The following is a 20,803-nucleotide window of genomic DNA, read 5'->3' on the forward strand; positions in this document are numbered from 1 at the left end:
AGACGCAAACGTGGCCTCTGCCCGCTGGAGGAGGGTGCTGCGATCCCCCCCCTTCCTCTTCTTCGCAGCTGTCGCAGTTTGGAGGCGGGAGAGGGGAGCCCAGCCCCCCCCCCAGCCTGGCAGGTGAGCTGAGCGGTATTTACGGCTATGCAAATTCCAGCAGCGCGGTGGCAGCTGTCCCGGAGCAGTGCTGCTGCCGCTTCATCACTCTCGGCAACCTCTCCGGAGGCTGAGCGAGGGAAGGAGGAGGGAGACCGAGGAACGGCTGGCGGCGGGGCCCGGCATCACGCCCACAACCAATATGGAGGGCTGGCTGGAAGCTGCCAAGCCCACACCTCCAGGCTGGTGCCGGTCGGGAGTCCCGAGCTGAGCGATGCGCCGGAGCTGGTGGCATGCTGTCTGGCCGTCTGTTCGCAGCTGGGCCTCCCTGCTACCTGCGGGCCCCTCCGTAAGCATCTTCAGCAGGAAGGGGAGGGGGAGCCGGAGAAGCACCAGCCAGCTCGCTTGCACAACAGCCGCTGATGTTGTTTTAAAAGTCAAGCTATAATTAAAGCCGAGTGCGCCTTTTTAAGATTGTGTTGTTCAGGAAGCGCTTCGACAGCAGGATGCGCCCGGCCCATCTTTCCCAGCCTGGAGGTCAGCAGCTCCTCTCCAGGGTCTTGGGCCAAACATCTCCCCCAGCTGGGCTCTCTCAGGGGGCTCCTCTTCTGCTCCACCCAGAGCCCACCCCAAGGGGCTCCCACAGCAGGTCGGCCGGCTCTAGATTGGGGGCGCGCCTGGAGGTCTGGGGAAGGGAGGGCCCTCAGGAGGGCTTAAGGCCTTAGCGCCCACCCTCCAAAGGAGACTCATCCCCGTCTTCTGGAGGCAAAGCGTCATAACTGCAGACAGTGGCTGTGGTCTCCTTGTGGTGCTTTACAGCTAAAACAGAGATCTCTCTAGTGGCTCAGGTGTTCAAACGGGTGGGATGGGACTACGCAGGGGGAGGCCCCCCCCACAACTGTTCCTCCTCTCCCCCATTCCTTGGGGTCCCCCAGGCCTGCTGCCTCCCAGTAGGGGACCCTCAAGCTGGGCCTTCAGCAGGTGTGTTGGGGGTGGGGGGGTCAGGCTGGGGTGGAGAGCGCCCGCTCCCCCTGGGGACAGTGAAGGCAGGAGGGGTCTTTCTTCAGGGGCCCCACCTCACCCCGCCCTCTCAGGCTTTGCTGCCAGAGCCCTTCGCGTTGGGAGCCTCGGGGTGGGGTGGGGGCTGGAAAAGCCAAGGGCTGCCTCCCTCCCTCCCTCCCGCAGGCTTTGCTGGCAGGCTTGTGCCGCGGTGGGCGAAAAAGTGGCTGCAGAATCTAAATCTTCTATATCTAAATAAATAAATAAATGAGTGCGTGAGTGAGTTTAAAAAAAACAAAAACCGCGGCTGCTTTTGCGCCCCTCCCCCTCCTGGCGCCCGGACCCCTCCCTGGCCCCCCCGCCGAGGCTGGCGACGCCTCCCGGAGAGCACAGGCGGGCGGCGGGCGGCGGGCGGCGGGCGGGGGTGGGCGGGGCTGGCCTGGGCCGGTCTGGGCCGGTCCGGTCCGTCCCCCGCCGGGCCTGGGCGGCGAGCGCTGGGCGGGGGCAGGCGGAGCCGGCGCGGGCCGGGTCTTCTCCGGCGTCTTCGGGGCCGGCCAGGTGGCCGCAATTACCCTTCTGCGCCCGGCCCGGAGCCCGCCCGGCGGCACTTCGCCTTAAAGGGAAGGCCCGGCAGGGAGGACGGAGCCGGCCCGCCCTCCTCCTCTTCCTCTTCCTCCTGCTGCTGCTGCTTGGGGGGGCTGACCTGCCTTCGGGGTCCAACTTGACTTCACCGGGTGCGGCTGAGGGTGCCCAGTCTCCCTTGGGCTCCTCTGCAGGGTGCGGGTTCCAGAGCAGAGGGGGCTTTTCGGGGGGGGGGGCTTAGCAGAGATTTTGCCATCTGGAGGTCAGCTGTAGTTTGGGGAGAAGTCCAGGCACCAGCAGGAGGTTGGGAACTGCATTAACAGGCCCTCCAAGGAGCACCCCCACCTGGCTCATGCCAGGAACAGCTCTCCTACTGTTTCTGCCCTACGTCAGAGTCTGCCTCTGTTCATGGAGGCTCCACTTGGCAACACTCAGGCAGCCTGCCCGTGCCTCCTAGCGGTGTGGCAAACAGGCCACTCTGTGCCCTCCCGAGGAGACCTGGGCCTGACGCCAGATGCTGGGCCAGGTGGACCTTTGACCTGACTTTTATTTTTTTATTTATTTTATATTTATATTTTCAGGGGCCTCCTTGGCCAATCCGGCCCCTCGGAGCGCTGCTCCCCCCGCGATGCGGCCCTCCTCCCTGGGCACGGACAGACGGTGTCCCCCCGCCTGTTTGCAACCAGAGAGCTCACTCGGGGCCCCTGCTTAGTGGCGCGGTGACGGCTGCCTGCTGTGCAGATCCCACACAGAAGCTCTTCCCAGCCCCAAGGAGCTTTGCTTCTAATTAGACGAGACAGGTAAGCAAGCGGGAAGCACGAGGGGGCCAAGGAGGTGGGCAAGGTGACCCCGGCAGCCGCTGTCTTTGGCAGCCTGGCTGGGCACACGCGTGCCCCTCCGCTGATCCCTAACAATCGGGACGAGGTGCTGGCAGGCCCAGGGGGCTCCCCAATGCCCAGGCCTTGTCAGGCAGCGACAGGGCGAGCGACAGGAGCTGCTGCAGGGAGGAAAAGGGAAGAGCACTCAGGCGGTGGGCTTGTCAGTCTCTTGGCTCCGCCGACAGCCTGGGCTCTCAGGGGGGCTGCAGCCGGACTCCGGCCGGACCATCCTGCCGCCCTGGCCAGCATGGCTGAACCTCCCCAGGTGAGCCGCCTCGGGGGCAGTGCAGGACGCCTTGAAAGAGGATGAGTCGATCCGGGTCTCTTATCCACAAAGACGCTCTGGAACCTCCATGTCTGGAGGAAGTCTATCTCTGAACACCAGTCGCTGGAGGGTGACAGAGCCAGGGGGAACCTGTGCCTCCCTCGTCAGCCATCCGGGGGGGGGGGGCGCAGTGAGAAGCCAGAGCTGCGGAGCTCACCGCTGTGGGATGCAGCAAGTCTCTTCTGGTGCCCTGAGGTTGTGCTCTGATGTCCACGGAAGCCCCAATTGCAGCCCAAACTGGCCGGAGGGACTCTCTGCCCCTTGTGCCACCCGGTTTGAGGCTCCCAGGACTGGTCATTTTGATAACCAACGGCCCCTCGATGGCCAGTCAGATTAGCAAAGGAAAAGGCTTCCAGGTTACTTGGCTGTGGCTTGGAATGCCTCTGCAGCAGCATGCAGATGAGCCATGCACCTCCATGCGAGGCCAAGGCCACGGGTAGCGGCGACCTTTTGAGGCAGAGGCATCTGCGAGGGCCGCTGCAAAAGAGGGTCAGCGAGCACAAAGAGACGCACTGCGGACTCCAGCTGCCGGGCAGTGGGGGCTTTTCTCGGGGGGGGGGGTGGTGAGCAGAGAGTCCTTTGGGTTTCTGCCGGATTTCTGGGGCTCTGGTGTCCTTGAGCTGCCTCGGCCTCTGGCTCCTGAATGGCATTGAGAACGGTTCCTTTTAAGGGAGACAAGCGGGGGCAAAGAAAGAAGTAAGGGATCATGGGAAAATGCTGGACATTAAGCTTAGTTGGGGATCCACGGAGGGAAACAAGCAATGGAAAATCGGAAGAGTGGAGCAGGCTGGCTGGCTCTTGGGTCGGAACCAGAAGTCCTGCAGCCCAGGAGGGGCTGGCTGTAGCTCCCTGTCTTTCACTTTCCAAGGTGCCCAGTTGCCCCTTCCCAGTTCTTGTCCTAGCCAATCTGGGATCCTCTCAGCGGCAGAAGCCACTGCATGAGAGCAAAGTTCGAGTCCAGGGGCACCTTTAAGACCAACACAGTTCTGGACCCTGGAGCTAAGGGGCCATACGGGCCATCTGGTGACCAGATTCCGGTCCAATCCCCCCCTGAGTGCAGAATCAGCCTCAAGCAGCCCTGAAATCTTGTTCTAGTTTGTGTGAGTTTGTGTGCGCATGAATAAAACTTGGTGCCAGTGGACTCAAAACGCTGTTCTTTTCATTGCAGGCAAACCCTTTGTGTACAAGCACACTTCTCCAGATGCGGAAGTAAGTGGATGCCTTTGCACACAAAAGCTTCTCCCTGGAATTAACCTTGGTTGGTCTTCAAGGTCTGAGCCCCCGACCAACACAGCTGCCCCCCTGAATCGGTCCTTCTGCATTCAAGCAGACCCAGGATTCCTGGCCCCCGGGGTTGAGGAGGGGGCTGTGCTGCAAAAGCCTCTCCCCTCCTATGGCTGCGGGGATGATCTTGTGAGCGGTGTCTAGGAAACACACACACACACACACAGACCATCCTAGCTGTGCTCCAGATCTCACGCTGCTTCCTGCAAGAACGGCCCAAATGCCACGCTGGGGGTTGCAGTTTTTCTTTTATTCCTTTATTTTAAAAAAGAAAATCTGGATTTTCCTTGCTTGGCTTCAGAGCTAGGAGGAGATTCTCCTTTGCGCCAATTCAGGCCAGTGAGCATGTGGCCAGTGAGCCCCGACTCCTCCTCTGACCTTACCGCTCAGCTTCTGCAGCCAGGGATGGTCTGGAGGGCTGGGCGCAGGGGCTTTGTGGCCCTCCAACAGCTGCCTGCCCCCCCTCTGCCCCCCTGTCCTGCCTCCTATTCCCGTCCCTTCTGCCCAGAGCCAAAATAACGGCCAGCTGTGCCTTCAAGCCAGCCTGCCTTTTTCGGAGCCCGGGTGTATGGGCCTGGCTCTCCTCCAGAGCTGCGGAGGAAGGCTGCCTCCCAGCCCCAGCTGCCACCTGCTGTCCTTCGACGTCTGCAGCGGGGCCAGGGCAGGCCCTTTGGACGCAGCTGGGCTTCCCGTGAGCCTCCAGTCGATAGTTCTGTGCCTTCCAGAAGCTGCGGGCAGGAGATGTGGGGACGTTCGTGGGGAGACTGTTAGCCGGAGGGGCCAGAGTTCAAATCTCTCCTGGAGATCCCTGGAGGGTGGGGGGACACCATGGCTGGACTGAAGGTCTGAGAAACGGGGGTTCCCCACCAGTTTGGGGCGTTTCCCATGCAACACCCTGGCCAATTCCTGGCACCGGGCAGAATCTTCGCTGGGCTAGCTTGGGCTCCTGGTCTCTTTCCCCCTGGCCTCTGCCAAACCCCCTCCTAGTAGCCCCCCCCCACATGCACACACACACATGCTGCTTTATGGGGAAAGATATTGATGCGCGTCGTTTAACGTCCCGCCAAGGGTCACAGGACTGCGGGGTTTTGCAGCTCAAATGGTCGTTGGGGAGGACGGCCACTGGGCTTTGGGTTGACCTTTTCACGGATTGGATTAAGCAGCATTAAAACAGCTTTGCCCATTGACGGGCACCGGGGGGGGGGCTGCTGGCATCGAGCTCGTTGCCATCCGGATCCTGGAGCCGGCGAATCCCTCGGGGCTGCCCTGTCCCAAAGAGAAGTGCAGAGGAGATGAGCCAGGCCTGCCTCTGCGTAGGGCCCGTGGGCTTCCCTGGTGGTCTCCCGTCCAGCTTCTGGATCTCATGAGATTGGGCTAGCCTGGTCTCTCTGGGCCGGGGCTGCATGCCCAGCCCCAACCCCCCCACCGAGTCCGCCCTGGGACCAGCCCTCGCGAAGCACAGGATGACCAGGAGGTGACGCGTTCAGGCGTCCGTCCCACCGAGACAGCCACGGAGTGGGGCTGCTTGCAGTCAGGGGGCAGAAGGGTTTGTCCTCCGGGACAGGATGAAGGCAAGACGGCTCCCTTTCTGGGGTCTCCTCCAGGGGCCTTTGGCCTTCCCTGAATGAAAACCAGCTCAGGAGGCAGAAGAGTTGTCGGCAGCTCCTGGCTGGACCCCTTTGGTATTGTGAGCCCAGGGCCTGTTAGTGAGGACTCTTTGGGGGAAAAGCCCAGCCTTCAGCCTCCATCAGATCCCCCCCCCTCCCATGAAGCCCCTGAGTCTCTCCAGCATGTAACCTCTTGGAACATGAGAGCCACGTCTCAGAGCCATGGTCAATAGTCATTGTCTGGCTGTGACGCTACACTTTTGGCAGTGGTGCATAAGCAAGCCTGCGGAGATTCTGACTCTGTTTGCAGAGGGAAAGCTCTCTGGCAGTTTTCACGTGGGCTTGGAGCCCCCCCTGCTGCTCACACCTGCCACTTCCGCGAATGCCTCTCTCAAGGCCGTTTCTTCCAGCCGCTGGGTTGTGGAAAGTGGTGCATAGCAGCATGGAGTAGTCGAATCACAGAAACATAGAATTGGAAGGGGCCTCCAGGGTCATCTAGTCCAGCCCCCTGGGTAGGCAAGGAAGGGCCACAAGAGACAAACACGGGCACGTCCCTTCCTGGCCACCCGCTCACCATCTTCTGCCTAAGTTCATAAAATCAGCATTTCTGTCAAATAACTATCTAGCCTCTGCTTAAAACTTCCAAAGAAGGAGACCCCACCACCTCCTGAGTAGGCCTGTTCCACTGAGGAACTGCTCTAACTTCTTCCAGATGTTTAGCCAAACATTCTTTTGAATTAATGTCATCCCATTGGTTCTGGTCTGACCCTCTGGAGCAATTTAAGAATTGTGGCCTTCCTCGCTCTTCCACATGTAGCCAGCTGCGTGACCTGGACTAGTCACAGTCTGGTTAGAGCTGTACTCAGAGCAATTGGTTAGGACTTCTAATCTGGCATGCCGGGTTCGATTCTGCGCTCCCCCACATGCAGCCAGCTGGGTGACCTTGGGCTCGCCACGGCACTGATAAAAGGGTTCTGACCGAGCAGTAATGTCAGAGTGCTCTCTTGGCCTCACCCACCCCACAGGGTGTCTGTCGTGGGGAGAGGAAAGTGCTTTGAGACTCCTTTGGGTAGTAAAAAGTAGGGTCCAAAACCAGCTGTTCTCCTCCTCTCCTGGTGCTCCTTTTCTAGCATGGGCCTCTGTAGGATGCGTGGAGCCCCATGTCTCTAGGGCTGGGCAGGCCGGTTTGGAGGCTGACCCTTCCTCTGGGGAGATGCAGCTCAGCCTTCCTGCCCAGGCTTGACCGCAGGCTCCTGGGAAGTCTGCCTTTACCGTCTTAGGAGGCCGGAGAGAACGACAGTATTTTAGAGGCTGTAAAAGGGGGGCAGCCCCCTGTCCGCATGCCAGGCGATAAAAGGCTGCCGGTGCATGAATTTATGGCCAATAAAAATTGCCTAGCACGGCCGACGATGTCTTTGGTAGTTTATAAACACATAAAACCACCACATTCCCCTCCACACATCACCGCCTCCTTGAGTGGGAAATGAACGCTGCGGGGGCGGAGGGAAGGCTGTTGCCGCTGCCCTGTAAATACGCTTGGCGACGGGCCCGGAGGGGGCCTAGCTGGGCCGGCAGGGCTCTGGGGGGCAGCCAGCCTCTTCCGTGGATGCAGGCCAGCAGGAGTGGCGCTGCTGAGCATGCAGGTGCTGCCCACCCTGCGTGAACCTCTGCCCATCCAGCCACAGTCGGGGGCCAAGGGGCCAAGGCCAGTGGGGAGGCCAGGGCTGGAGTGAGGCCAGGTTGTGCCCGGGGGAGGGGAGGGCAGTGGCTGGTGTGACAAGCCTCTCTGGCCTGGCATTCCCCGGCCTCAGCCCCTTAGAGGTCAGCAGGGAGGAAGCAGAGTCCACGGAAGCTTCTACCCAGAATTAAACTCTGCTGGACTCAGCTTGCCCCATTGTTTCGTGTTCGCTCTGCTGAGGGTCTTTGCCCCTCTGACTGAAGAGGGGCAGGGAGGGTGACAAGCTTGGCTGCAGGAGGAAAGGAGGGGGTGTGCGGGGGGGGGGGAGAGTTCCCTCTCAGGGATGTCCCACCTGAGGGAAACCCACCCAGCTCTGACCCCTTTCTGAGACTGAAGGCCGGCTGGAGACCACGAGGGCTGCCCAGTCCAAAGTGACGTCACAGACTTGCCTGGATCCGTGGCTGGGGACTGTGGCTGCACTGCCGTGGGCAGCTGGTTGACAAGGGGCTTCTGTGGTGTCCTCCCTGCTCCGCTTTATGTGTCCCGTGCAGACAGACACGCTCCACTTCGTCCTTTCGGGCAGTCCCAGGCTTTGAAGATCCTTGTGCGTTTGGCCCTTGAATGCTCCGTGTGACCCGCAGGGCTCCCCTTGCGAGAGGCGGGGTATGAAGCATCACAGTGTCCATGAGCAAAAAGCATGTCCTGGGCCTGGCCGGCAGGACCATGGAGAGCGCCTGGGTGGGCACAGGCCGGCCAGCCAGAGCCCTGATGCGGCTGCCAGGGCCCCCGGGGAAGAGGGCCTCCTGCCTGGAGACTCACACTGCTCTGCCTTCTTGGCTTTTTCACTGGGGGCGCCTCCCGCACCCGGGACTGACCGAGTGAACCCCAAAGCGCCTGCAGGAGTCAAAGTTGGAGCCTCAGCCTTTAAGGATGACCTTGCTCCCTCCCCCTCCCCCCCGACTCTCATGCCGCTTGCCTGCCTCACCCCTCACCCTCTCTCTGGCCTGGGGGCCCAGCAGCTGTGCTCCTCACTTGGCCCTGGCTATTAATGGGAGATGCCAGCAGAGATCCGTTCCCTGGAGGCAATGGGACTTCTCAAAGGTAGCCCCATGGCCCTCTCTTTGGCCAAGGCCCCTCCAAGGGCCAGGGCCAAATAGCCAGGCACTTCCCATTCAACTGCTGGTCACCCTACATTTCCACCCAGTGTTCAGCCCCTGGATGCCTTTATGTGGTCCACTGGTGTCATCCTGTGGCCAGTGGCTGAACTGCACAATGTACGGAGGCTTTTCAGCACTCCTCCCGCGCATGCACTCATTGCCACAGCCCTGGTGAAGCTGTTCTGGCAGAGCAGGAATCTCAGGGCTCTCTCAGCCCCACCTCCCTCACAGGGGTCTGTTGTGGGGAGAGGAAAGGGAAGGCGACTGGAAGCTGCTTTGAGACTCCTTCGGGGAGAGAAAAGCAGCATCTAAGAACCAACTCTTCTTCTTCTTCTTCAGTAATCTCAGGGCTCTCTCACTCCCCTCCCTCACAGGGGGTCTGTTGTGGGGAGAGGAAAGGGAAGGCGATTGGAAGCCCCTTTGAGACTCCTAGTAGAGAAAAGTGGCATATAAGAGCCAACTCTTCTTCTTCTTCTTCCTACTTTATAGTGCTGGATTTCTATGTCCAACCGATCTTTTCAAATATATGGACCCCAGTAAGAAAACCTGCCTTGCAAGAGATGCCCCCAGCCCCTTTTCCTTCTCTTTTGGGGTGACGATGGTCTTTCCCAGTGTGAGAGGCCAGGGGGTGGCATCCGCACGGCCCAAAATGTTACTCCTTATGCTCCACTCACCAGCTGCCCGGCAACAGGCGGGAAGAAGAGGGGGGGGGGAAAGCGGCCGCCGCCTGCTCTGACCTGGCAAGCCCCGTTCCCTGGATGAAAGCAGGATCTTCAAAGCGATGGCCGGCCGGCCAAAAAGAGATTTCCTTCCTTCTTTTGAACATTTCATCCTACTTTTGTAACGAGGGAAAAAACCAGAGATCTGAAAGTGGTGCTCATTTCAAATGCGGTTTTGATCCCAACTTGTCAGCAGTCCCCTTGGACACGCAGGGAGGCTGTTCTAAGGGGCCCCGAAAGGAGCCCAGGGGGCCCCGCCAGGGCTTGCTTGCTTGCTTGCTTTCTAGCATGCGGTGAATTTGTGCAAGAGACACTTCCCCCAGGTTCCTCCATCCGCTTTTGGAATGTCCTATTTGTAAAGAAGAAACTGTCCCTACCCAGGGCCCAACTATGTTTCTGCTTGAGTGCAGCAGCACCGTGAAGTCCGACAAAGTTTGATTGTGGGAATACATTTCTGCACACCGGCATCCTTGCCTGTCCTCAGAGAGAGCCAGTTTGGTGTAGTGATTAGGAGTGCGGACTTCTAATCTGGCATGCCGGGTTCGATTCTGCACTCCCCCACATGCAGCCAGCTGGGTGACCTTGGGCTCGCCACAGCACTAATAAAGCTCTTCTGAATAAGCAGGAATATCAGGGCTCTCTCAGCCTCCCCTCCCTCACAGGGTGTCTGTTGTGGGGAGAGGAAGGGAAGGCGACTGTAAGCCGCTTTGAGCCTCCTTCGGGTAGGGAAAAGCGGCATCTAAGAACCAAGTCTTCTTCTTCTTCTTCTTCTTCTTCTTCTTCTTCTTCTTCTTCTTCTTCTTCTTCCTCTTCCTCTTCCTCTTCCTCTTCCTCTTCCTCTTCCTCTTCTTCTTCTTCTTCTTCTTCTTCTTCTTCTTCTTCTTCTTCTCAGAGAACGAGAAACCCCTTTCAAAAATGCAGCCAGTCCTCAGTAACTTTGGTCACCCATTTCAGAAGGCCCAGGGGACATCGTGACGGAGACAGAGCTGTGCTCAGATTGCATCAGGGAGCTGAAGGAAATGGCCGGCTACATGAAAAGAGAAACGATAAAAATTGGGAGGGTGGGAAAGATGGCTTTTTAAAAAGAAAGAAAGGACATCAGAAGCTTACAGAGGAAATGCAGCGTGCCAAATGAATTCAGCACAGCCAGGAGAGGCTGAACCCAAAAAGCACCCAAGAGGCAGATGCTGAGATCACACGGAAGGCTTTGAACCCGATTGGCAGCCGGTCCTGGAGGCGGTGAGGATGGAGGCCCTGAGGCCTCTCCCCTGCACACGCACACGCACACGCACACCCTCGCCAGCCGGCGGATCACTGGCCCTTTGTCCGGCCTCCTTCACAGCGAGCTCTTGGACAGAGGCGGTGCGCCCTGCATCGTTCCAGGAGCCATGTCCTGAGTTCACCCCCATGGCTTCCTCCACTTCTTGGCGAGCAGGAGCCTGTGGACGGTGGGGCAGAGCCTGGAGGCCCCTCCAGCCTTCCTCAAGGTATTCTTCCCGTGAGGACCAGGGCCTGCCAAATCTCTTCTTGACACATCTATACCCACACAGAGCGGGGGAAATTGGGGGATGTCCTGATTGCTTTGTCCCTGATCTTTCCTCTGCTTTCCTCTCCTTGTGTGCATGTGGGGGGCCTCTATTTTGCCCTCCCAACAGCCCTGCAGAGGAGGGAAGAGTGGCTGGGCCAAGAGTCCTCCGGGGGCAAAGCCTTCAAGGAAGGGAACCGGCCTGCTCGGGCGGGGGATCTCCCAGATGGAGTCGGGGGACAAAGTCCATTTCTCTGTCCAGATTAGAACTTCCCCCCTGGAAGAGACCCCAGAGGGCCTGTGGAAGGGCCAGACAGGCTCCTGTGCGGTCCTCCTTGACCTCTCGGGGAATCAAGTGCTCTTCGAAAACAGTTTACTGACAGCGGCCAAGTTCCTCAAGGAGGGCAGACTACAGAGGGGCCGTGATCAAGGAACAGACTTTGCAACAGTGAAGATTTTGCCAGAGCCACCTGTCCTCGGGATCCAGGATGAGGAGCAGAAGTAGCCGCTGCTGTCCTGCGCTGCCTCCCCACAGAGGGAAGGGGCCAGCCCCCTCTGAGCCATGCATCAGCTGCACAAGCACCATCTGACAGGAAATCTCTCACAAATGGGGCAGGAGAGCTCCCTGTGAGCGGGGTGGCCCCAGGAAAGGCCAGAAACTGTACTGCAGAGAGCCAGGCAGCCAAGCATCCGCAGTGGGGTGGACCCTTCCTGCCGGGCCTCTTGGGAGAGGCAGAGCGGTCAGCCGGAGGGCCCCAGCAGAGTCCCTTGACGGCCACCCATGAGAGTGACTCACTCCGAACTGGCCTCGAGGGGGGCGAGGCTCTTCCCCACAGACTGCCTGCCTCAGATGGCGCACAGCCAGGAGGACCTCGGCCGCTGTCTGAGAGGCGAACGGAAGCTTCGGGGATGTCACCTGCAAGGCAGGGAGCGGTTGCAGCCCAGGTTGGCTCCGGCCTGCTCAGCAAAGGGGATCTTTACAGTTCCAGGAGGGAGTTCCGCCAGCGGGCCTCACGTTGCTGAGCGCTTTTCCATCTGCAGGACAACTTTAGAGTCCAGTCAGGCACCTGAAAGACCAACCAAGCCTTCCTCAAGGCACGCCCACCTCCTCAGGTGCCCGTGGTGGGATGAGAATAGTCAGGAGAGGGCAGATTGGCAAACAGCGTAATGGAACTGCCCAGGATCCGGAGAGACCCAGGGAAAGGCTTTGATTGCCTTCACCTGGGATTGAACTGCCGGGGAAACATTTGGCCATGCTGGAAAATGCAAGTATCCCATGAGGAGAGTGGTGGGCAACAAGGTAGGCCATGGCGGACACGGCCGGGTACCCAAAGAACAGTTCTGTCTTCTTGCTGCTGGTGCCGTTGGCGACCCAAGACGCCTCAAGCTGAGCTCCCTTTCAGAGAACACAGACCGGAAACACTCCCTCTAAAAGGGGCAACATGGAGCAAAAGCCTCCCTCCCTTACCAGTTTCCATCTCCCAATCCGAGTGGGCTTCAGCCAGGGGTGGAGGGGCTGCGGGTGAGGCTCTTGCAGTCTGCCCCTCCTGTTTTCTGCACTAGTTTCCCCTTTTCCATCATGGCTTTTATGCGCTTGCAGAGTCCCAAAATCCAGCCGCTTCCCTAGCTGGAAAGACCAGGAGGAGCAGCTGTCGAAATAGTCAGGAAGACCAGCGGTCAGCCCCCTCCCCCAATACGCCTCGTTGCTGGCTGGCCCTTCAGCCCGTCTTCCCAGGAACAGCTTCTGAATAGGGCCGGGGGAGAGAATCTCCGCTGTGGGCCAGCGAGTGGAAATGCATGACCAAACCGACCGTGTGGCTTGCCTCTGTGGTGACCTGCCCACAGACCCCAGGCGAATTGTGGGGTGATGGAGAAGCCGGCGAGGAGTGGGACAGGTGTGGCCGTGGGGAGGATCTCAGCCAAGCAGGCCTCAAGGATGCTTCTGCCCTGTCCAGAGACGGGCGTTTGTGGGCAAGCAACCCCGGTCTGGCTCAGGCCTGCTCAAGACCTTCCACGGGGGCTCTTCAGACCTCCTCTGACCAACCCAAGGGCAACTGGTAGTCCCTCGGAGGACTGGCCAGGACAGGGCTCCAAAGGTAACCCAAGAAAGACCTCCAGGGTCACCTGAACAGGACTCTTCTTGCTGCAGGGGCCTTTCCGAGGTCACGGCTGTTTGTCAGTCACTGAGAGCCCCTTTCTGTCCCAAATCCCCAGGGGCTGGAGGGGCTGGCCTGTTTCATCCTATTGATCTTGAGCATCCCAAGACAATGCTTCCCCCCCCCCCTAAACAAGCACCCAACTTCCCCTCTTGGCTTGACAAGGCGCTCTCAGGGAACAAAGCCCCCCTGTTGCAGGGCCTGCTTTGATGGGCCTTCCTTAACATCTTTCTATCATGTGTCCAATTAGTGTTGGGGAAACTTGACTGTGACTAAAAGCCGGCAATAAACGGCGCTCTCTCTGGCCCTGCAAGGAGCCGTCATATGTTTGGCCATGAGGGAGGGAGGGGGGGGGGCTCGCCTGTTAAGCCCCCTCCACTTCTGCTTCATGGCCGGGCCTTTCATGGGCTCCCTGCTTTGGCCTGTTCAAACCGGACTGGGATGCTGGAGGGGAAGCACAAGGCCAAAGACTGTCCAAGGAGAGTCCCTCTGAAAACGGGGAGGGGGCCGCTCAGGAAGGACGCTGCCCAGAAAGGGGCCGGGTCCTCGGCCAGCAGCGAGGGGGATCGTCCATGTTATTTCAGCCCAGCACAAGCTGCATGAGCCGGAACTGGCCCCCTTCCGTGCAACCGGGGTGCGTGGGGCGGCAGAGCCAGCGTGGAGTTCTTCCCAAGGGGCAGGCTGGTTTGTCCACCTCACACGAGGCTGCCTGCAAAGTCTCAGGAAGGATCAGAGCAGGGACTCACACAGAGACAGGGAGGGGTCATCCCTCTCGGGCTAAGCGTCCTGCCGCCTCCTACCCACTCGGGGAGTCAACCTGGGGCCTGGGGGAACCTGGGGCCCGCGGCCCACCACGGCCTCCCAGGGAGCCACCTCAGAGCCAGCCCTGGCAAAAGGTCCACCTTGCTCCAGGCCCTCTGCTTGGCAGCCCTTCTCTGGCACCTGCCCAAGCTCTTGAGTGCCCGAGGCTGAGCCAGCCTCCTGCTCTGGCACCAGCCTCCCTCCTCTGCCAGCGTCCCCCCAGGCCCGAGTCTGTGCCAGGGGGCCGGGGGACCAGCCCTCCTCTCCCTCGGGGCCTCCCCAGGGCCAAGGTTTGCCTGACAAGCTGCTGGGGGCCAAGGCCTGGCCTCTTCTTGCCCCCCTTGCACTGGGCCATGCGCGCCGGAGTTGCAGCGGAAGAACAGCTCTGCTGGCCACAAGTGAGGGGCTCGGCTCTGCCGCTGAGCTTTGCCCCCCTCTTTTGTCTGCATTCTATTTTACATGGGGGGGGGCTGCTTTGCTGTGCCTTTCGGAGGGAGGCCACAAGGAGCCAACCTTGGAACACCCTCCGAGGCCGTGGAGGGCTGCAGCCCGGACATGGCGCCCAAGAGTCCCCCTGCGGGGAAGGCCAGGGGGAGAACAGAAGCCACATTGCTCCCAGGGGCCTGGGGCAGGCCCTCTCGTCCCTGCAACCAGCCAGTGAGGCAGGCGGGGGGGGGGCACCCTTCTCCAAGAAGGGCTTCCCAATTCAGAGGGAAAGCTGCATTAGTGGGGGGGAGCATGGGGGGTTGCAGCCCCTGCCGGGCTCAGACAGGTCCCTTGAGGAGAGTGTCCCAGGTACAAAATGGACATTGGTGGGTGTTGATTATGCAGCAGAGAGGAGAAGCCGAGGGGCTTCAGGGGGCTTCTGCCTGGCCCCCCATTCAAGGATGCCACGTGAGGTCCTGAGGACTCCGGCTGGCTGGGCCTCCTCAGCGTGAACGAACCACGACTTCGCTTCTGGCTCTTGGGAAGACAGACCCAGGACTGTGACTTGCTCAGAAGAAGAAGAGGGACCTGGGAGTGCGCCACCCGGGGGGGGGGAGACTGTAGACACAGACTGGCCCCCCCTCGACACGGCAGGCAGGGGAGGTTCTGCTCGCGGGCTCTCTTGTGGCTGGGCCTTCCTGCCTCCCACTCGGAGCGTGCGGAGGGGCTTCCTCCATGTTCTTCTGCCACTCAAGCGGCCGGGACCAAGCGGCTCACAATGGCCGTCTGTTCAACGGGTGGCATGATAATTGGCCGGGAAGCTTTTCCGGAGGCTCTGCGGGCGCTTCAAGGGAGAGAGCCCTGAGGGGGAGAGGCTGGCATGCTCCCCGATGCTGGTGCTCTTTGTGCGCCTCCTGTCTGGTCTGAACCAGCTGGTCTGCTCTCTTCCAGTTCCTCCTGCCTGCCCCACTTCCTTGCAAACGCTTGATGTTTTGTTATTTAACCCCCCACACACACACATATGCACACACTGCCCCTTTCTGAACTCCCCAGTGGCGCTCTGGCATTTGGTGACGTGTGGCTTTCCACCACCACTCCTCAGATGGACCTCTGGCCGTAGCCTCCTGGCCCGCAGGCTCAGAGAAATGGCCCCCGGGGTGAGGGGGTGGACCTTGCCACACCAACAGTGGGGGCAACCAGAGCACTGTGGGGACTCCCACCACCCCCCATGTGCTTTTTGCCCTGGAAGCCATGCTTGTCTCTGGGAAGCGGAACTCCTCTGAAAAGCAGATCCCTTGGTGGGCACCCTTGGCAGAGAGGCCCCCAAGCTAGTTGGGATAAGTGGCAGCAAGACCCCCCCCCCCTTCTTCTGGACCTGAAGCGCTGAATGCAGGCCTTGGAAGAGTAGAACGGAGTTGGGTGGGGTGGTGCATGGAATCAAAGGCCAGGACCGGACAGCCCCCCCTCCCCCCTCCTGGCACCTTCAGTGGTATGTCCAGCTGGGGCGCATTTGGGGAGAAGGGAATGTTCATGTGATGGGACAGATTTCATGATTTAGCCTTTGGGAAAGGTCAAGTCAGAAGGGAGGGTGTAATCCAATTACCATCTTGTGACTGTTCTGCAGAGGCCTTCTGGGGAGCTGGGGGGGGGGGGGCTGGAGAGCAAACGGGGTCTCCACCACCAAGGATCCCGGTGGGCTCCCAAGGGAGCCAAGGCCCCAGCCACGGAGGGTCCCAAACCAGGCCCAACTGGATTTCACATCCGCATAATCTGCTTGGACTGGAAAGAAACCGGGTTCCAACCAGTTCTCTCCATGCAAAGCAGGAAGTGACCGCCTGCCTGTAATTCAGAGGTGGGAAGGTAGAATTTTTGCTCTCAGATGCTTCGCAGTCGTCGCTAAGCCTATCCTCCAGGAATGCGCAGCTTCTCCTTATGCTCAACCCCATCTATCTTCACATCTTGTGTCGGCTGATCCCACAAGCTAATAGTGTGTGCTCCATGTCTCTCTCTGTCTCTCTGCAGTTCAGGCACAAGTCAGGCCAAGCTCTAACTTGAGTAGCCAGCCGTTAATCACACAACAGCCCTGCGAGGGAGGGCAGAGAGGCCAGTGGGCCACCCAGTAAGCTTCATGGCTGAAGAAGATTTTGAGTCCAGTTCACAAGGATCTGCTTACGGGCTGCCCCCTGCTGGATGGACTCTTGGTCGGATCCTGCAGAGTTCACCTGAGGCGCTTAAGCCTCCCCCCACCTCTGAACACGCTCTTTTCTTGCAAAATCTCACATGTAAGTTACTGTTTTTCTTCCCTTGAGTTAATATTGCTGAAATACACTGAACTTGAACTCTAGAAGAAGAAGAGTTGGCTCTTATATGCCACTTTTCTCTACCCAAAGAAGTCCAAAGCGGCTCACAGTCGCCTTCCCCTCCTGTGCCGAGAGAGCTCCGGCAGGACTGCTCTCTGAGAACAGCTCTAACAGGAGTGCGACTAGCCCAAGGTCACCCAGCTGGCTGCATGTGGAGGAGGAGCGGGGAATCAAACCCCATCGCTAACCAGGACACCTTGACACTGTGACTGTGGTAGAAATTGCTGCCCCGTCACAGCCGGTGTATGCAACCCCCAGCAGGAGACATTCAGAGGTGGTCTGCCATGGCCGTCCTTCCCTTCCCGTCAGGGCCCCGGCACCCCTGGGAGGGCTCCCCTCCAAAGACTGTCACGGGGTGGAAAGTTCCTGCCCAAAAGCAGCTCAGCTGGGAAGAAATGTGACCATGAGCCACAGGAGGGCGCCAGAGGACCGCGTTGGGTGATTTGAGATGCGCGTCTCTTTGTGTCCGGGGATGCTTCAGCCCCACTTGCCTGCCCCACCGCTGCCGGCTGAGCCTGCGCCTGGGGGGGCGGGGGGCTCCTGGAGGGGGTCGAGAGAGCTGCCCTCTCCATTTCAGGAGCTGGTATTGCTGAATTGGTGGGAGCCTGAATCAGCAAGTCTCTGGGGGCTGCCGGGAGCAGCCGTTGCATTGCGGACTGGAATGTCCTGAAGTCTTTGGTTGGATACTTATTTCTGTCACCTTCCTGGAGACTCAGGAAGGGGGCACACAATCTTATTTGTTTGTTGTTCATTTATTGGATTTATATACCACTGTTCCCACCTTGGTTTTTCATAAACGGACAAATGAAATGCCACTTGGGCCTGCCAGAACAGACGCTCCTGCTTGGCCCCTGGGTCAGCCATCCCTGGCCTGTTTCTTCGTCTCGTTTCTGGTTCCTCTCTCCTGCCTTCCTACCGACAATCGTGGTGGCCCATTCAGCCCCCCCCCCCCCCGTGCCATCTCCACAAAGCCCCACGGGGCTCCTCAAAGGCCTTCGCCTGCTGCCGTCACTTGGGCAGACCTGGCCGAGGTATCCACCAGGCCTGATCCAGGGTTCAGGGCTGGGCCCTCGGGCAAGGCTTGCCCCATTGCCTGTCGCTGCTTTGGGGAGAGGGGGGAGCAGGCACCCTCTTTTCCCACCACAAAATTCCTGTTGCATGTTCTCAGCTGCCCCGCCACGGCTGCGCCTCCCCTGCCACAAGAGTCCTTCTGGAGAGATGCTCCTGTGAAAGTCCGGCTCCTGTGAAAGTCCCTCCTCCGCGTTGTCCAGTGTCCCTCTCTGCCTTGGGGAGCCGAGAGCCGAGTCAACCCTGGAGTGCAATCCAGCCTCCCGCTTAAGAGTCCTGCCACTCCGACACAGTGAGTGTTGAATGAGACTTCCTTGCCGTGAATTTCCTAAAATAACCGAGCATCTTGTGGCATCGGAGAGATGAATGGGCTTATTGTGGCAGGACTTTTCATCACCCAGGGGCTGCCAGTTGATGTGTGCAGGGAACGGTTCCTTGGCAGCGTTATGCAGGCACAACTCCACACTGCCAAAGGCCCCCTGCGTGGGCTGCGCCTTGTGGAGGACAGGTGAAAAGGGTCCAGCCCACGCAAGCTGGGTGTGGCTCCCAAGTGGGCAGGGGGTCAGCAGTCGCCCTAAGCAGAATGGCCGCTTCTTCTGCGGGGTGCCGGCCAGCTCCCGTCTCCCTGGACAGGGCCAGATCTGCACCCCTGAAGGGGGTTTCAGAGAGCTGCGAGCAGCTAGATTGACTTCGTGGATTTAAAAGAATTCTCTTTCCCCCATCAACGGCCTGAAGAGGACTGTGCGTGTTCATTGCTCTCTCGGAAGTGCAGAATGTTCAGGGCAGTTGTGAGCCTGGGAAGGAAAGGGAGTGGAAGGGGGGGGGACTGGCACCCCAAGCTTCTGGGAGCTCAAGGGGCCCTGGGGGGAGGTGGCTCAGTTTCACCTGGGCTGTAGCCAAAAGTTGCCAAAAGGTCTTTCTTTTAGGTACGCTGGGGAAACAGACAATCCTTTTTGATTGTGGATTGGTCCCTTCCTTCCCGCCTTCCCTCCATTTTGGGCAGAAGGCAAAACTTTGTCTAATATGAAATGACTTTCTGTTTGTTTATTTGAAGCATCAATTCCCCCAGCTTCCCCCAGCTTGTCTAACAACCGCAGCAAAAACAAATGATAAAACACCCAGTAAATGCAGAAACAACAAAAGCACAAAGGCATAAACTATAGAAAACACAATCTAGAAACCCCAAATTCCTAACTGTGGCAACAGTGAAATCAAATCCATCAGCATTTTAAAAAAGCAATTAGAGGCCAAACCAGTAAAAGCAGCATTAATTAGCAGAATGCCAAACAAGGACCACTCCCCCTCCCCCCCCCACCACCAGCACCATGATTCTTTGCCAGCAAAAGCGCAGGGAGGAAAACATGTCCACACTTCTGAAACATCTTTGTGCCTCAACTTTAATTAATGTTTCCCCTGGCTTATTTCAGTCTCCGTCCCGATTTCCCTCCCGGCTGATCAGTTGCAGGCCTCTGACGGCTGCAATATTTTTAGATTCCTGCCTCTTAGCTGTGCATTAAATACACAGCAGATGCAATTTGAAAAACAAGACGTTGTGTATGTCGCAGTGAGCAGATGTTCCCGCTTTCGCTTATTTCCCCATTCCTTGATATTTCTGTCACTGAATGCTCTTCTCTGGTTTTCGCTGCTGGTTGTGTTGATTGTTGGGAGGGTCTTGGGGTTTCGGTGCATTTTCATGGCCGTTGCATGGCTAATGGACATCATATGGATAGCGTAATGCATGGTCTCGAATGCACATGTAGGGCTGGAAATGTTTACCTTTTACGGGGACATTTTGGTGTGAGGACACAGAAAATGATCCCAAAACGAAGGCTCTGGGGCCGCCATGAACCAAGGGAGAGGAGGGGCCAGGAATTCTCTCCAGGCCTGCCTGTCCAAGGCTGTTCTCAACTGTGGGGTCTGTCCAAGCACAGCTGGAGGAAGGACCCCACCAGCCCAGTTTCCTTCCTTCCTTCCTTCCTTCCTTCCTTCCGAGGCGTTTGTGGCTGAGTCAGCCGGTAGGTGGCAGCAAGCCCCTTCCGCAGGTCGGAAGGAAGGGGGCTCCTCGCCCACCTGAGGCTCTCCAGGTAAGGAGTAAAGGCTGCTTATCTGTCTCTTTTCTTTTGCTGATTTTTTTTAGGGGAAGGGGGGGGAATCTCCTCTGTTTTGCCATGCAGCCAAGAGTGGCCCAAGAAGCAAAATTAACAGCAGGAGAGAGTCCATTTGGAAAACCTCAAGAAGAATGCATTTGTTGGTTTAAAAACAAAAAAAAACAGTGTTGGGGGATGTTCCAGGTCACTTGTGCTGGATTAGCTCTTTGGGGCTGGGTAGCAAAAGGAGGAGGGACTGTTTCCCTGATAAGATTCTCCAAAATGCAGAAACTCTCCAGAGGATCCAGAGTGAGGGACGAGGCTAAGTGGTTCCTGCTTGTCACACTGAGGGGCAGAAACTGGAGCCAAGACCAAAAGAAAGAACTAGTCATCCCAAGTGAGGGAATAAACAAATCAGACCAGGCCCTGCTTGATCCTCCCTGCCTCTGGCCCCGAGAGCAAGAGGGGGGGGGGCAATGAGCTTGAAGGGAGCCGTGGGGCAGGGTTTGAAAAGTGGGGGGACACCAGAGTTGCGGAGGCTTCCCTTCCGGTTCCATTTCAGACTGGCCTCCCCAAACCCCAGGACCCCCCCCCCCCGAAGGCTCAGGGCCTTGGCTAAAAGGGGTCCGGTGGAGGCGCAGGGAAACATCCCCAGAAATGGCCAGCAGGGGGCCCGAGTCTCGGGAGCTGGATTCCGGGGTAGGGGTGGGGCGCGGCGGGGTGGCTGCCATCTTGGAATGAGGCTGGTTTAAGACAGGATTCGTTCCGTATGTCCAGTGGGATTCCTCTCTATGAACCCACAGTAAAGGAATCCATTCTCCAGGAGAGGAGTGTCTCGGGGGAGTCATCCCAGATTAATCTCTGCCAGACCGTGCCAGTCATTGTCAAACATTGCCTACTCAGGCCTACAGCAGCTCTCCAGAATCTCCAGCCGAGGAAAAAGGAGTCTCAAAGCGGTGTCGAATCACCTTCCTCTCCCCACAACAGGCATCCGGTGAGGTAGGTGGGGCTGAGAGAGCTCTGGGAGAACTGTGCCTGGCCCAAGGTCCCCC

General features: G+C 58.7%; 1 long non-coding RNA gene across 3 annotated transcripts; it reads left to right on the plus strand.

Annotated features, from left to right (window-relative positions):
• The first annotated feature begins 118 nt into the window (after nt 1-118).
• On the plus strand, nt 119-20,409 carry LOC143824657 (uncharacterized). 3 transcript variants are annotated; one of them, XR_013226820.1, is made up of 5 exons: nt 119-448; nt 2,262-2,480; nt 4,052-4,092; nt 16,259-16,518; nt 17,765-20,409. It is a non-coding gene; the product is annotated as an uncharacterized LOC143824657 (long non-coding RNA). The 3 variants fall into 3 exon arrangements; XR_013226821.1 differs by lacking the exon at nt 119-448 and adding an exon at nt 1,586-1,875; XR_013226822.1 differs by lacking the exon at nt 119-448 and adding an exon at nt 1,586-1,832.
• Nucleotides 20,410-20,803: the final 394 nt, after the last annotated feature.

This window comes from Paroedura picta, chromosome 15 (assembly GCF_049243985.1).
Source record: "Paroedura picta isolate Pp20150507F chromosome 15, Ppicta_v3.0, whole genome shotgun sequence".
In the NCBI taxonomy this organism is placed as follows: domain Eukaryota; kingdom Metazoa; phylum Chordata; class Lepidosauria; order Squamata; family Gekkonidae; genus Paroedura; species Paroedura picta.